The sequence below is a fragment of the Cavia porcellus genome, unplaced genomic scaffold (assembly GCF_034190915.1).
Source record: "Cavia porcellus strain 051 isolate PalLab524CR breed Dunkin Hartley unplaced genomic scaffold, mCavPor4.1 scaffold_13, whole genome shotgun sequence".
Taxonomy (NCBI): domain Eukaryota; kingdom Metazoa; phylum Chordata; class Mammalia; order Rodentia; family Caviidae; genus Cavia; species Cavia porcellus.
This window is the reverse complement of record NW_026947496.1, coordinates 29425932-29440962: the sequence shown is the minus strand read 5'-3', so window position 1 is coordinate 29440962 and position 15031 is coordinate 29425932. Positions and strand designations below refer to the sequence as shown.

Here is a 15031-nt window from a genome sequence, read left to right as displayed (position 1 = left end):
GTCTCAGTGTCTTTACTTTCGCCGTGGGTTGTGTTGGAGGTGGCAGATTGGAATTAACTCCCTGGAGTTCGAATAACTTTTCTATGGTATTACAAATATAACTTTCTGTATTGTGAGGTAGACTGAAAAAGGGATTATAATATTTGGATTACAATAGTCAACAAAGAGATTTTATTTAAATCACTGTGATAGGGAAGAGATCTTGGTACACTGTGAACTTGGTATAGTGTGGTGGATGCAACAGATAAATTCCAAGCTCTTGTCGCAAGGCGTACCCTTAATGGTGAAAGAAAATCAGGTGGGAGTAGTGGGGACCTAGTATGTGTTTTGGTATGTGATAGAATTGTGGCGCGGCTGAAAAGATAACAAGTATGAAATATAAATGATCTTTATTTTAAGAATACGGGAAGAGACACCCCCCCCACCCAGGTCTGGCATCTCCCCGGGGTTGGCTATCTCTCCGGACACGGAGTGGGGGCATACATTCTCTTAGGTTGGGGGTGGTGCCTGAGGAGCATTAGGGATGCACAGGTATCTCATTGGCATTTATTTCCTGCCAGAGGCAAATTCCTAGGGGTGGGGAAGACAGAGCTCCTTGGTTCCGCCTCTAAGGCTTTACTGACTACAGTGTCCTGTCTGGGCCAAAGCCCTTTCATTTCCGTCTTATGATTATTATTATTAGGAAAAAGGGCGGAGATTTCTTTCTTTTACTGCTTCCTGCTGGAAAAGGGCACTGTACTGGGGTTTAGGGGAGTCGATGGGATGACAGTTGATGCCCAGGTAGAAGCTGGTGCCAGGGGTTTTAGCCAGGACAACTTCATCACTGGTGAATGCACGTATGTTAGACTGGAAAAACAAAGAGACAAGATGTTATGAGAAGGCATGGCACTGTCATAATTAAGGACCCAGCTGAGGTAGAAGGAAAGGTGCCTCTGATTCTGATATGTCACTATATCAGGACCATGTTGAGGTAGAATCATTGCCACAGTAAGGTAGAATTCTGAAAAATAAATGTGGGGTTAGGAGGAGTGAAGTTATGAGAGGTGATTACTCCCCCATCTGAAAGGGTAAAAGTTAAGGAGGGTAGGTAGGTAAGGCTTGTCTCTGGTATGTATGACGTGGGAGTCTTTAGGAAATACTGTTGAGAGTCCTGCTGTAAAAAAGGATAAAAAATTAGAAACCAAATTGGATAACAAAACATGACAGCCTGAAAGTTGTGGCTGTGAGGCCCTGGTGAGATGGAGATGAGTAGGCAAAAAGATGGTTAGATTTAGGGCTGGAAGGGCACCACTTAGCCTGAGTGATATGACACCAGGATATCAGTCTAGCAACTTTGATCACTGTTGAGGTTGCCAAGAATATCAGGTATGGGTCGCTCTAACCTGGTTGTAGTCCTTGGAATGATTTGCTGTAACAGGACTTTAGTAAGTATATCAGCAGTTTTCCTGGTTGTGGGAAAGGCTTTTATGTATCCTGAAAAAGTATAAACAAAGTGACAAGACAAAATTTATCTGTCAGTCTTGACCAGGGTTGTCTGAGAAATTGGTGAATAAGAAAGGAAGGGGGTAGTCTATATCACTGAGGAGAGGTTTACTAGCGATAACAGGTGTAAGCTGTTGAGGCCTCAGTGTCTGGGTCAGTCTATATAATCACAAGGGAATAAAAAGAATTTTTAAGATTTAGGACTGTAGAGTGAGTGGTGGAGGGGAGTTTTGGCACCACTGGGTAGATTGGGAAGAAGCAGTCTGGGACCTGCAAGAAATAGGCCCTGACCAAATTCAAACTGTAAGAGGCCTGTTACTTTTAAATAGTTGTACAATTTTCATCCAAAAGCTTAGTGTGTGATGAGCAAGAAAACTGTGAATAATTCTAATGTGGAAGGCAATGTAGAAAATTTTTCTGCAAATCAGCATTTATAGCAATTGTATTTTTTTGCTTTTTTAAAGAAAAGCCATAGAATAGGGAAGAAGAGACAAAATATATCAGTTCGATTGCCATGATTTGAGACAATGTACCCTTTTTCCTTTGCAGTTATTAGGCTTCATGTTAATACTAAAAAGTTATATTTGAGTTCCTTTTTTTAAAATGTTGCATACATACCTGTTTTATCCAGTGTTGAATTTGAAAGGATGTTGAATTTCTATTCACTGAAGTATTAAACACATTTATTTCACCAACATCAAACATTTCAGCTTTTCATGATAAAAAAGTGAATGATGTTAAGACTTTTTTTGCATATCTAAAAAGAAAAATATTTCTTAGAAGTGAAACTGCTGTTAAAACTTAAGAACATGTGTGCAATATATGATATCAAATACTGTGTTTTTAGAATCAATGGAGAAATGCCAAAGATGAATCTTTCACTGTATTATGAAAATAATGAGGTGTTCTCTGGACCTCGTTACATTATAGAATTGAAAAATATCTTTGTGAAACTCTTTGAGAAAAAAATGTTGAATTTATCTGAAAATTTCCACATACAGTATCAGCTTTAACCTAAAGCATTTTAAGATAAAAAGAAAGCTTAAATTTCTTAGAATATTGGTAAGATTCAAAGCAACCTGTCACTTTTAAAAGGAAACAATTTTCAGAATTAGGAAACTAATTTTATACTAGAATTGGAACTTTAAATTCCAATTTAAAAACAGAATGGCAGTGTTGGAAGTTGGGGGCAGTAGCTTAGCATATTCTCTACAATAGTTATACCTTTTAAGAAAAGGAATTTATCTCTTCTGTCATGTTTTAGGGAGGAATATATGCATAATATTGATAATCAATGTAGTTTATTTAAAAATGCATCCTAAAAATGGGTTATTCATGAGTGACCATCTGAAATCATTTTTCATAAAATGAATCTATTTTGTTGTACATTGACTTTTTTAGTATATACCTTTTAAAATACTAAGTGTCTTGTGTGATCAGAAAATATGAATGAATAATTTATTTTTTATGAGGGATGTGTTGGTACCATTCTCATTCTAGCCACTAACCAACAGGTACTACTATGTATATTATGTAGTGAACGTTACAATTTATGTACAGAACAGGTTGTGCCTCTCAAATCTGTGTATATGGGTATTTCATATTTTAATGTAAATAAATACCATTTTGCAGTTAAAAAAAAAAAAAAGAAAGAAATAGGCCCTGTTTGTAAATGGCATAGGTTGACCATCAATACCCCCTAGAGACTGAGGACTTAATATAGCAGCCTGAAAACTCAGGAAGAATCTGTACATATGGCCTCTATGTCCACAAATATAGAGAATGTCTTACCTGAGACTTTTAGTGGGACTTGGGACCCTGAGACGGACACCTTAATGTGGGCTGTTGTTGGCCCTGAGTTCCATCAGTCTTCAGCAGCAAGTTTAAGCAAAGCTGTTGGTGATGAATCTGGCAGTGCTGGCATTTCCTGTGAGGGCTAGAAGTTAGGATGGCTTACCCACTCTCTGCTGGCTAGGACAGTCCAATAACCCTGGGGTAAGATCCCAAAGGAACATCAGGATGGGGCACACTCTTGCCCAATGTCCTTCTGCTGTATATAAGGCATGGTCCATGGGGGAGGCCCAGGCAGCTACACCTTGTGTCGGTTTACCTGTCTCAGAATTCCAAGTGTCACAAGTGTTACTGTTATCTCTGTTGTTGAAAACACGAAAAGCCATATTAAGGAGGTCTCTATGGAATTTGAAGGTCAAGTTTTGGCTTTTTGTTTTGGGATCTGGTCTATAGTAGAAGGTATCTGTAAAATTTAATTAAGTATGCAGGAGTCAAATACAATCAACAGGGTATTTATGACTTTAGTAATGGCTTCTCATAAGGAGGACAAGGTCTAGGGAACTTTAGGAACTGACATGTCATTTATGCCACATATAAGTATCTCTTTATGTTATTAAAATGTCTAATGCCATCTGAATTTTGGAGGATGGCCTGTTTAATTTATTTTTACCTTTTCATTTTGGAGAGAGATTAGCTACTGTGTCATTTAATATCAGTTGAATATAGTTAATTATGGTTCAGTGGAGGGCGGGGCCAGGGCAGGCAGACAGCCTGGGAAAGGTTTAAGTTTGGCTTCTGCCACAGTGTTGGTTTTGTTGTTTTGTATGTATTAGTATGGGGTATATAAAATGGTCTTAGGGTGCTGCCTGACCTCAACTGAGTGAAGAGCAGTGATTTCCTCACTCCTCCTTGTTCTACCTGTACTAAACTGAACTCCATTCCTTTCCTTTCCTTTGTTTTTCCTCTAGTATTGGAGATGGAACCCACTACAGCCTGGTATATGCTAGGCAAATTCTCTTTTACTGAGCTACAACTCCAATCCTGACCCCATCTCTGAGTATTAGTAAGGACAGTAGAGGGTTTGTGGAAAATCAGCAGAATGAGGGGAGGTCCTGGGATGGAAATATCTAAGAGGAATGTGATTAAGATATCAAGGGCTGCCAGGCATGGTGGTGCATGCCAGTAATCTGGGCCCTATAGTGAGTTCAAGTCCAGCCTGATCTTTTCATGGCGACCCTATCTTAAAAAACCAAACCAAACAAAGTGAAAGATATCAAGGATCCTCCATAATGTGGTATAGCAATGTTTCTGCTAGAACTGGATGGGCAGATGAGGAAAGGAAAGCTGAAGTATGGTCAAAAAGGAAGTCTTTGCCCAAGTTCTGCCACCAGAGTGTCTTGTCATTACTGAGTCATCCTCTGGAGAACCTCAGAACCAGGGTCAAGGTGACCTGAAGTGTTGGGGCTTTTGAAATCTGTGCAAACTCATGAACAGTATTTTGATGTGTAACAGAAGGATCCTGTGAGTCCTGTGGGACAGTTTCCAGTGTCTAATTCCATCCAGGTGATAATTTCACTGAATTTATTCTACAAACACAGGTGAGGAAGAACTAAACAGCAGACCATAAGAAGGAGTAAGCAGATCTGAGGCTCCCATAAATATCATTTTTGAGCAGGGGATATAGCTCAGTGGCACAGTGCCTGCCTACCAAGCATAACGTTGTGAGTTTGATCCTGGCAAGCATAAATGTCGTTATGTATCTCACAAAGGAATTTGGTGGTTTTAGTTTTTATCAATAGATACTATTCTGTGTTCACTGGATTTAACTTTGAACAGACTATTTGGGACTCACCCCTGTCTTAGTTACTTTTCTTTCTCCTTGCTGAAACAAAATACCAAATGCTCAAAATTAAGGAAGGGAAGGTTTATTTCTTACCGGTTGGAGGTTTCAGTCTATACTCTGCTAGTTCCAAGCGGCAGAGTGGCACAGCAGGCCATTTGCAGACAGCAAGGGGCCAAGGGCAGAAGAAAAACAAGCCACACCCTCTTCCTGCCTGTTACACAATATGCGGGGCTCCACCCTTGAGCAGGTATCACTCATACCAGCAATCCAAGCACTAGACAACAAACCAATCACAAACACTAGAATTGGCCAAGTCCAAGATTGCATGAGGCTTGGTGGGCCACTGACATAAAATAACCTTCCATCACTAATAGGATTTGTAATTAGCATGCTCCACAGTGACATATTATTACTATATTTACAAACTCCAGCATGTGACAAATAAGTGCCTTTGTTTCAATGCAGAAGTCACCATATCATTTCCATACAATACTAATCTGAAAAACCTTCTTTAAAAAGTTCAAAATACTGGGATTTTTTTTTTTTTTTTTCTGTACCAGAGATCAAACTCACAACCTTGTGCTTGCCAGAAAGGCACTTAAGCCACTGAACTAAACCCCCAGCTATGGACTTTAATTTTTAATAAAAGGCATGTTAAGGCATTGAGTGTTTAAGTTTTGATGTCAGGCAACTAAAATATTATTTAGCTACTGTTTCTCTCTAAAGTTCAATTTTTAAAAACAATACTTTTAAAGATTACCTGTGGAAACCATATCTATATATTTTAAGGAATCCATATTGAATGTGAGAGGTGAAAACATTCCAGTTGATTATTTATATGCATGTGACTTGGGCTGAGGGTTTAGCTCAGTGGTGTAAGTGTTTGCTGGGCAGGCTCAGGGCGGTGAGTTTGATCTCCAGTACCACCTACCAATAAATATGAGGTAATAATATTCATATATTCTTGTGACTTTTGTATTCCATTGTTTTTGGTTTGTTTGTTTTTTGGTCTTTTTGAGACAGGGTCTCCTTATGCAGTTCAGGCCAGGCTTGAGCTACTGTTGTAGTACAGGCTGTTCTTGAACTCACAATAATTCCCCTATACAGACTCCTGAGTGCTAGGATTATAGGCATGCACCACCATGCCTGACGTTCTGTGTTTTCTTTAGCATAGTGTTACCATTCGCAAACTCTTGCTCAGAACTCAGAATCAGTGAATTAGGATTTTTTGTTTATTCTAGAGATTTCTTGAAAGACCCATAAACTCCTCAATAGACAGTTTCCATGCAGTATTCTGACTCTGTATGGTTTAGCCATGTCTGTCAAGCAGACTTCCTTCAGAGGATGGGCCTAATTCTCCCCTTGAGAGTGTGTGGACTCAATGGTTTATTTTCAGTATAGAGAAAACTACAGAAGTGGCAGGGTTCTACTAAGTCCTACAAAGCTTCAACCTCTTCCTTGTCCTCCCTTGGGTCCCTTTATCTGGTCAGGCCATCTGTGACATCAGGACACTAAACTGAAGGAGGCACATGTGGGAAAGAGCTATGTCTTCACCCTCAGCCAAGGGAGCAGGCTGGCAGGATGACTTCAGCCACATCGGAGACTTCCGTTAACCACGGCTCCACCAACATCTCGATGCAACCTAATAAGAAACCCTGGCCCAGGTGAGGTTCTCCTTAATGCCTGACCCATAGAAAACCTGCCAGAGTAAATGCACTTGTTTTTTTTTTTTGCACTGTAAATGCACTTTTTAAGACACAAAATTTTAGAGCAATTTATTATATAGCAAAGTGCAATATTACATTTCAGTACTCAAATTCCTCCCCTGTCTATCAATATTTTAATCATGATCCCCGCCTAATCCTAACTAAATGCTTAATTTTGTAAGACTAACCAAAATCTGGATTTCAAAAATCTTAGTAAAAATTCAACTTTGGGAAGACCCTTGAGTTTGTGTTTTCCCTTGCAAGTATACTTGGCTTTGTTTTTTCTGGGAGCTTTGGTGATGTTTGGGTAACAAGCATTTGGCAAACGACCTGTAAGTCTGAGGAAGGAGAGCACACATTATAAAGGTTATATCACACTTAATCACAGAATATATTTTTGTATTTATTTTTAATTATTTAATTAATTTGCTTGTTTTAAATAGGGTCTCACTGTGTAGTTCAAGCTAGCTTCAAATTCACTGTGTTAGCTTAGGCTATTCTCCAACTGATCCTCCTGCTTCAGCATCCCAAGTGCTGGGGTTATTAGTTTTTCACATAAGTACTTACTATGTGCATTATGTTGACGATTTCTGTTGCAAGTAGAAATAAGGTAAAATATTCCTAGTGTATCATATGGTCCTGGCCTGATGGCCAGCTAAGCCTAGGTAATTTAAAGACATTGGGAGAACTTGTCTCAAGATAAAAAACGAAAAAGAGCTGGGTTTGTAGCTCAGTGCTGAAGACCCTGGGTTAAATTTCCAGTTCTGCAAAGAAGTCCCATGAAATAACTACCAGTATCTAACCTCATTTATCTGCTGTTTATTTTAATTTACTTCATGGTCAGTGCCTTCAGGCATGTAGCTCAACTTTTCTAAGCTGTGTTGACAAATGAATAGATAAGAACTAATACATTATATAATTGACCAAGTTTTGGGATATTTGTCATATTATACAATTCTGTTGCTGGGATTTACAGAAACCTAGTGTATGGCCCACATTCTTCATTTTGGAAAGACAGTAGTAGCCTCTTGAGTTGCTGGGCCACTTCCTGACTTTCTTTTCCTCCAAAGCACTGAATTACAGCTGCCAAGATGCCTCTAAATTTTAAAGCTATGAAAAGGTAGAGACCAGGAGGAACTGGGGACGCAGGAAGCCTCCTGGCTTGCATAGGCTTTCGTATCCAAGCTATCCAAGTCCATTACTTTCCTGAAATTCAAACCCAAAACTAATTATACTGCGATAAAATACTTCTTGTTGGTTAATGGTTTTCTACGCATTCACTTTTCTGCCAAACCAACTGGCAACCTACAAGCAAGGGTCCCCCTCTTCTGTGCATTTCCAAGAGACTTTGGTTTTTGGTTCCCAAGTGCCACGGTGACTCCGGAAACCCGACAGGTCTTCCTAGGCGGGCGAGGAATGGGGTGCAGGTTTGTAGGGGGTTCCTGAAAATTCGCACTTTTAGAGGCCTTTCTCTCGCATTCCAGCTTGCACCAGCACAACACCTTTCTTGTCAAATTTGATTTCCAACAAAGTGAAACGACCTAAAAAAAAAAAAAAAAAAAAAAAAAAAATTCAGCCAGGCGTGATGGCCCGTGTCTGTAATCCCAGGATTTAGGAGGCTGAGGCAGAAGGATTGCCTTGAGTTCCAGTTACATTAATCGAATCAACTTGCTTCCTAAGTGAGAGAATTCCAGAATTCATTTTCATTAGGGATTTATATTAAGGAAAGGGTGAAGATCGACTTTTGTTTGTTACATAATTTTCACCTTTAAAAAGCCTCCAAAGGTTATATGTAGGTAGACTTTCAGCTTCTTTTTGGTTCACAGATTTTCCTAGACAGTTGTTTGTCTGACTGAATTTTGGAAAAATCCCAGAGAAATAATCAAACATTAATAACAAGTAGTTAGGATACAAATGTAGCTCTATAAGGTCAGACAGGAACCGGCTCACAGCAGCTAGCATTGGTGGTTCAGTGGTAGAATTCTCGCCTGCCACGCGGGAGGCCCGGGTTCGATTCCCGGCCAATGCACACACTTGTTTTGTTTCTCTACCCAAAAGTGACATGTTTTCCACAGGAAACCACAAAAAAAGTTTTACAGTAATTATTGTTTCGCTAGCCTCGGATGACCAAGAGTCAAGGGGTTTGTATAGTTTACTTTTATAAATTATGACCATCAGTGCGCACGTTGTTTTCCAACAATCCGAAGTAATTCCCATCCAGTTCCACTGAAGCCCAACCTCAGCAGACTGGCTTTTCGGGGAAGAATGCTAAACCTCTGGTGTGTGGTGGTGGAGCGAAGTCGTGTACATTGCCCTCTCCATTCTCCGTGGTAATCATTAAAATACAGTAAGTCATTCAGCATTGGGGTCATGCCAAAAGTTTCATTCTTGTATATGCAGCTGGACAACCCTCCTCTTACGTAAGCAGAGTGGCGCAGCGGAAGCGTGCTGGGCCCATAACCCAGAGGTCGATGGATCGAAACCATCCTCTGCTACAAGTTTTAGTGGGAACCTCGATTTTAGAAACAAAAGACTTTAGGTAAAGTTAAAGTTTTGAGGGCTAGACCTGACAGTGTAGGAATCAGCAAGGTGATTTGTTAGAAATGGCCACTTCTAGCCTTCAGTTATGGTAAGTCTGGCTGCGTCAGACGACCCTACTACTCAGTATGCCTGACTTGGAAGCGACTGCAGGTAAGGGTTGATTTCTTCCCTTGCATCAGCCGGTGCTGCAGTCCGCTGTACCTCTTCCAGCCAAGGTCTCAGTTTTCACAGATCTATTTTTTATAAATAGCACTGACAGGCACTCCAGAGACTTTGTGGCATTCTTGCAGAAATCAGGTTTGAAGGTGGATTTTTTAATTGTGAAAGTATTACTCCTCATGGGAATATATCCAAGGCTTAGAACAAGGGCTGTAGTCGTGGCCGAGTGGTTAAGGCGATGGACTTGAAATCCATTGGGGTCTCCCCGCGCAGGTTCGAATCCTGCCGACTACGTAAGAGTGTTTTCTTTGCAAATACATTAAAAACCAGCAAACTCTTCCGACTGTTCACTCTGACACTCTTATATTACTTTTCTCCATATAAATTGGAAGCAGGTGATCCTATTTCTCTCAGGCACCCATCTGTATCTAGCATCATTAGGAGTTTGTGAGACTCTGTCAATGTGTTGGAAACAGTTCAGATTGTAACTTTAAAATCCTCAATATTTTAATAATGTCAACAAGAATGAAAATGGAGCAAAGGTATTTAGAGGAGGAGGGAAGAGGTCAAGAGGCAAGGGAGAAGAGGGTTTAAAAAAAAAAGAACCAATGCATATTATGTACATGTACTTATTCCCCAAGAAGATTATATACTGCATGTTCTGAAAAAAGTTTTTTTAAAAATTCCTTTGGAATTGCCGTTTTCCTATCCAACAGATGGCTCTTGTCTTACTTCTAAAACCTAGTTTCTGTCTGAGATCTGAAACCTCTTCTGTCTTCAACTGCTGTTCCTGGACATTCTTCTAAGAATTTGGATACATCCAGTGTATCACTATTCTACTTGTGATGATATTTGATCTGTGTCTCAGCATTAATCAAAGCAAACAAATACTTCCAGTCTTTTTTCCGTGCTAAATCGGGCTATCTTCCCACTTCCAGAGACCAGAATTGCACAGAGCAAATACTAGATAAGAGTTTTAGCAGTTGTTTTTAGATTTTGGTTTCATCTTATTTTAAAAATTTTTTGTCTCATAAAATTTTGCATTTCTTTTCCTAACACATTATAGATATTGTTGCTATAATGCAAAAAGAACAAAATAAATATAATAAGATTTAGCTTATTAATATTATATGAACAACCGATCCATTAGGAAATGCAAGTAAGGAAAGATTTAAATATACAGTAAAAAATTTTCATCTTATTATCGGAACTGCCAGTAAATTTCTGGCATCTCATTTTTTAGCTTTCTTCTTGCATCTTGCATACCTGTAAGTGTCCTAAGGCATTTACTTTTATATAAGGACCAGGTTAAAGATTCAGCAAATGCAGTTTTGATTTTGCAAGGGACATCCATCCATTATAAGATTCCCCTTGGGCAGGGTTGGAACAATTTCGTGGTTTTCTTGAAATCCCAGAACATAAATATACTTTAGATCCCAGAATAGAATCATTCCAATTGCACTAGCCTGGCTTCTAGCACATTCGGTGTCTATAAGGTGCCAGGAAAGTTTGTCACTGCTGGCCCCATGGTGTAATGGTTAGCACTCTGGACTTTGAATCCAGCGATCCGAGTTCAAATCTCGGTGGGACCTTGTATAAATTTTGATACTGTAACATATATCCTCCCAACAAATCGCCAATGCTGGCTCCTCCAGAGAAGCTTCAATAACTCTCAATTCCGCCTTATGGAAAGTAACCATGTGGTCAGGGTGCTTAAGCTCCTGGATCAAACACTGTCCCAGTATGCCTTTTCAGATGCAAAAATATACATAAGAATTTTAATAGCCAGCCTCTTGTACATAACGTTCCCATATATTATGTTTGGCGTGCTAGGCTGAATTCAACAATTTGAATCTCAGCCTCTTCAAGCCCTCGGAAACATTTGGGGCTTTTCCCCTGTGATTTTCCCACAATACACTCTGGGTGCATCTGCTAGGCTGCCAGTAGTGCCAATTACTTCCTCCAAACCAACGCGGAGTCTCTGGCCTGCGGAAAAATCTCTTCATGTATCTCTGAAATTGCAACCCTGGTTCCCCTCTCACTAGATATGTGATTTGGATTTTTTTTTTGCCCAGAATTCCTGGTAGGTTAGAATCTCTGTATGGGTGGTGGTTTAGGTTTTATAGCTTCTGCTTTCTTCCTTTACTGAAGCTTAAAGTTTTCTACTGACCTCTAGGTACTAACACCATCCTAGAACTATTGGGCCATATAGCAAGCAGAGTTGTATAAATCTTAGAGGATCCAGGATTTGTACTCATTAGAGGCACCATCTCAACATTTTAAAATAACATAATTCCTACATTAGCAGAAATACTAATTACTGTTTTAAAAGTGCATATCAGTCTTTCAGTAATGATCTACTTTCAAGGGATTTATGATTTTGCGGTTTGGGCCTGAATTTCAGATCTCTGTGGCCTTTGTCTCAGTTCTGGTGACCTGGCATGCACCTGCACGTGCTCCCCCTTGCACTTCTGCCACCTGGAGTCCACTCCAGCTGCTTCCCCCAGCTGCACTCCTCTGGCTCTGGAATGTTCTTTCCCTGTCACCTGCACTACCACCCACCCACACTCTCGCCTCTTGATGCCAGTGTTTGCTTTGGTGGTACTTGAAGTTAATGGGATACCTGTAAGTTATTTTTTGTTCCTTTGTTTGGTTATTTTTATGCGACAGGGCCTCTCTAGGTAGTCCAGGCCGGCCTTGAACTTTGTATCCCAGGCTACCATGGAAATCATTGAGATCCTATGCCTCAGTTTCTCAAATGCTCACCCCTGTAAGTTAATTATGAGTCAGGGGCAGAAGCCTAACCATCTGAGAAGTTCCATTGTCCCCATACACCAATTTCTGTTAATGCTCCTCCTTAGATTGAGTCTATTCCTGAAATAATTTCCAGTTCTACTGAGCCGATGCAATAGTATACAAGTCTTTCTTTAAAAGTTTGGTTTATGATTTTTGGACTGTAACCCATGGAACCCCAAATTCTTTCTGTTAACTTGCAACAGTTCAAAATGTCTACTTCAGTGTGCTCAATGACAATAAAGCAAGAGCTCCAGGAACTGCTCTGACCTCTAAAGTGTTCCAGAAAAAATCCTCCATACTCCTTCTGACATATTTAGCTTCCATCATGGATATCGGCCTTTTCTGAGAGCTAATGTTCAGCCTGCCTTTGCTTATGCTGGTCACAGCATGATAGAAAGAACTCGAACAACAATGTCACTGTGTTCTCTACTTCAGGATGCTTAACAGTCTGAGGTCAAGGTGTTGGCTGGATTGTAGCTGTCGCTGGCCTCAACTGGGCAGGATCCATTTCCAAGTTTATGTGTTTGATCCCCGGCATAACTTCGTAGCAGTCCCTGGACCATGAGTCTCCATCACTTGCTGGCTGTGAACTGAGGTCCACTCTCACTTTCTCCCTGTGTGGTTCTCACTTGTGTGACAGCTTGTTCAATCAAAGTACGTGGACTGAGAAGGAATATTCTGTTCTATTGTTAGATAGATACATGCTGATCATCCAATCACACTTTCAGTAGCCTTCCAGTTAGGAGCAAGGCCCAAAGTTCAGCCTACACTCAAGGGAAGGGGTTGTACAAGAAATGTGCCTACTTCACTGGGGTTTAAATAACACAAAGAGCGGAGGCCATAATGAACCTTGCCTAGTATTTCACAGGTACATTCTTTTGCTGTACCGAAAGCTGGTCCCCTGTACTTTCTAGTTGGGAACATGATCTCTGCCTCAGCTTTTATTTATTTTTTTAAGTTTTCCTTTATATTTTCTGTTATAATTAAGCCAGCATTTAAGTTCTTAACTGCTGTTATTCTCATATCATTTCTGAGCACGTGGAACAGAATCTCTAGGAATAATGGCTGACATAAATATTTCTCAAAAGTTCCCTGTGGACTCAAGCATGCAGTGCAGTGTGAGAACCAGTCGGCTAAACTTTTCCTGACCGTTCTGTTCAAGTTGCTACTATCCCAACACATCTACCACCTCTGACATACTGTATCTTTTGGTTTTTACTTAACTATCATCAGAGCAGGAAACATTGTGTGAGGTGTATACTCCTGCTGTTAGAACACTGACTGGCGCATGTGGGATGCTCAATAAATATCAAAGATTGAATGAATGAAGAACCAATGGACCCTAGGCCTGAGTTTGTTTATTATGTTTTATAAATCCTAAGACCAAATAATGTGTTTTTTCTTTCCAGAAACAGTTTATAGTTTCTATTTAAGGTTTTAAGGATGTAACTATGTATTTCGCCTGTTTTAGCTTAATTTTAAAATTTTCTTTATTTTATTCTTTTTGCAGTACCAGGGATCAAACCGAGGGCCTTTGCACTGAGGTACACCCCCCCCCCCCTTTTTGAGTCAGTGTCCTGCTAAGTGAGTAAATCGCCCCACTGGGCTTGAATTTACAAACTTGTTTCAGCCTCCCAGGGTGCTGGCGGTCAGGTGTTCAGCCTCCCAGGGTGCTGGCGGTCCAGGTGTCCACCACCTTGCCTGACTCTAGCCTGAGGTATCTGTTTTGAACTGTGAATATATTCCACATTTTATCTTTGTTTGTCTTTCATCCTCGCTATTTTATTTGTTTTATATTACATCACATTGTAACATACACACAAGTAATTTAAAAAATAATGATACTGATTACAAATGAGAAAGAAAAAGGGGTCCTTTGTGACCCTACTCACGAGGCCAGGGACTGGTCAGAGCCAGCCTGACCCTTGCTCCCAGACCATTGGGGTTTTCCTGTGGAACATAATCTCAGAACTTCAATATCAGACTGACCTTTCTGATTATGATGAAATGAGATAGAAACAATTAAACAACATTTTATAACCCTGACTAAGCACAGATGATAGAGAAATGTTACTGCGCAAACACCAAAATAGCACACATCCCTATTTAACACAGGAGAGACCAATGCTTTTATGACTATAACTTTGTTCTATTCTAATCTTCTCTTTGGTACAATTTACCCAGATACCCAGTAATTGGATTTTGCCTTTTTTTCCTGATAGCATCCAATCTAGACACTGCTGCTTTGATACACCTTCTCTGAGCTACCCCACAGGAACACAAACGCTACAGTAACCTTTAAAGTAACTTTTTACTGAGATCTCTTTCTCATGGGGTGTTCTCTGCAGTCACAGAAGTAACAGACTCAATTGACCTGGCAGCAAAGGATCCTTGGGTGGTCTTTTGCTGGTCACAGAAATAGATAACAGGAATACTAAAGGCTAATACCAAATTATCATTTTTGTCACACTTACCTGTACAAAATAAAACACTCCCGACCCCCCGCAAGGCCCATAGTTCTGCATGATAAAATCCAAATCTGTGGTCTGACGTTGGAAACCAACCTGAATTTCCCTCAGTTCTTCACAATAACCCCATGGGCTTCACAGAGGCCAGGCGTGTGTCTCTAAGTGGCACCAGTGTCGCCTGACTGGCATCCTTTTGAGAACCTTGCCTCGGTGCTTTCCAGGAGGCTTCAGAGATGCTCCTACTA

The 15031-nt window shown here is 40.2% G+C and overlaps 1 long non-coding RNA gene and 4 other non-coding genes across 5 annotated transcripts; 4 read left to right on the top strand and 1 right to left on the bottom strand.

Moving 5' to 3' along the window:
- Positions 1-372: 372 nt before the first annotated feature.
- LOC134478525 (uncharacterized) lies at positions 373-5293 on the bottom strand. Its single transcript, XR_010051196.1, has 4 exons — positions 5210-5293; positions 3274-3418; positions 2101-2239; positions 373-846 (listed from the first exon to the last, which is right to left on the bottom strand). It is a non-coding gene; the product is annotated as an uncharacterized LOC134478525 (long non-coding RNA).
- Positions 5294-8780: 3487 nt separating this feature from the next.
- On the top strand, positions 8781-8851 carry Trnag-gcc (transfer RNA glycine (anticodon GCC)). Its single transcript has one exon. It is a non-coding gene; the product is annotated as a tRNA-Gly (tRNA).
- Positions 8852-9245: 394 nt separating this feature from the next.
- Trnam-cau (transfer RNA methionine (anticodon CAU)) lies at positions 9246-9317 on the top strand. The gene has a single exon. It is a non-coding gene; the product is annotated as a tRNA-Met (tRNA).
- A 417-nt stretch (positions 9318-9734) lies between these two features.
- Positions 9735-9816, top strand: Trnas-uga (transfer RNA serine (anticodon UGA)). The gene has a single exon. It is a non-coding gene; the product is annotated as a tRNA-Ser (tRNA).
- A 1226-nt stretch (positions 9817-11042) lies between these two features.
- Positions 11043-11114, top strand: Trnaq-uug (transfer RNA glutamine (anticodon UUG)). The gene has a single exon. It is a non-coding gene; the product is annotated as a tRNA-Gln (tRNA).
- The last annotated feature ends 3917 nt before the right edge of the window (positions 11115-15031 follow it).